This window comes from Propithecus coquereli, unplaced genomic scaffold, assembly GCF_000956105.1.
Source record: "Propithecus coquereli isolate 6110/MARCELLA unplaced genomic scaffold, Pcoq_1.0 Scaffold24, whole genome shotgun sequence".
NCBI classification, from domain to species: Eukaryota; Metazoa; Chordata; class Mammalia; order Primates; family Indriidae; genus Propithecus; species Propithecus coquereli.
The window spans coordinates 2,537,016-2,537,804 of NW_012147952.1; positions in this window are offsets into that span (position 1 = coordinate 2,537,016).

Here is a 789-nt window from a genome sequence, read left to right on the forward strand (position 1 = left end):
AATGCAAAATAGCACCACACTTATAGAGGAAATTTGGCAATATCTAACAAAACTACATGTGCATTTTACTCTTTTTTTTGAGCCAGAGTCGCGCTCTCTCGGTTTGTCGCCCCCCGGTGGAGTGCAGTGGCATCATTGTCGTCTTAGCTCACTGCAACCTCAAACTCCTGGGCTCAAGCAATCCTCCCTCCTCAGCCTCCCAGAGTGCTAGGATTACAGGCATGAGCCCCCTCACCCAATGTGCATTTACTCTTTAACTCAGGAATCCCACTTATAGGAATTTACTCTGAAGATACACATGCAGTAATACAAATATACATATGTACATGGTTATTTATTGCAGCATTATTTGCAGTTGCACAATATTGGAAACTACATAAATTCCCAAATATAGGAGTAGTTTAATAAACTATGTTACTGCCACACAATGGAATATTACACAACTATAATAGAAAAGAATGAGGAAGCTCTTATTAAGTGAAAAAGAATATATAGCCAGTCTCAGTGGCTCAGGCCTATAGTTCCAGCTACTGGAGAAGCTGAGGTGGAAAGATGCTTTGAGTCCAGGAGTTAGAGCCTATAGCCTGGGCAACACAGGGAAGCCTCGTCTCTAAAAAAAAAAAAGGAAAGAAAGAAAGAAAGAATACACACACGCGCACATCCCGGTAGCAATGATCATACCTAGAATCCAGATCTTGGTTTCTAAGTAGTATTCCCCATTAAAAATTAACAGGAGTCCTTGGAGAAATGATTGATTCCAGGGCAAGAGCAGTGGTCAGGGCCAGAGCA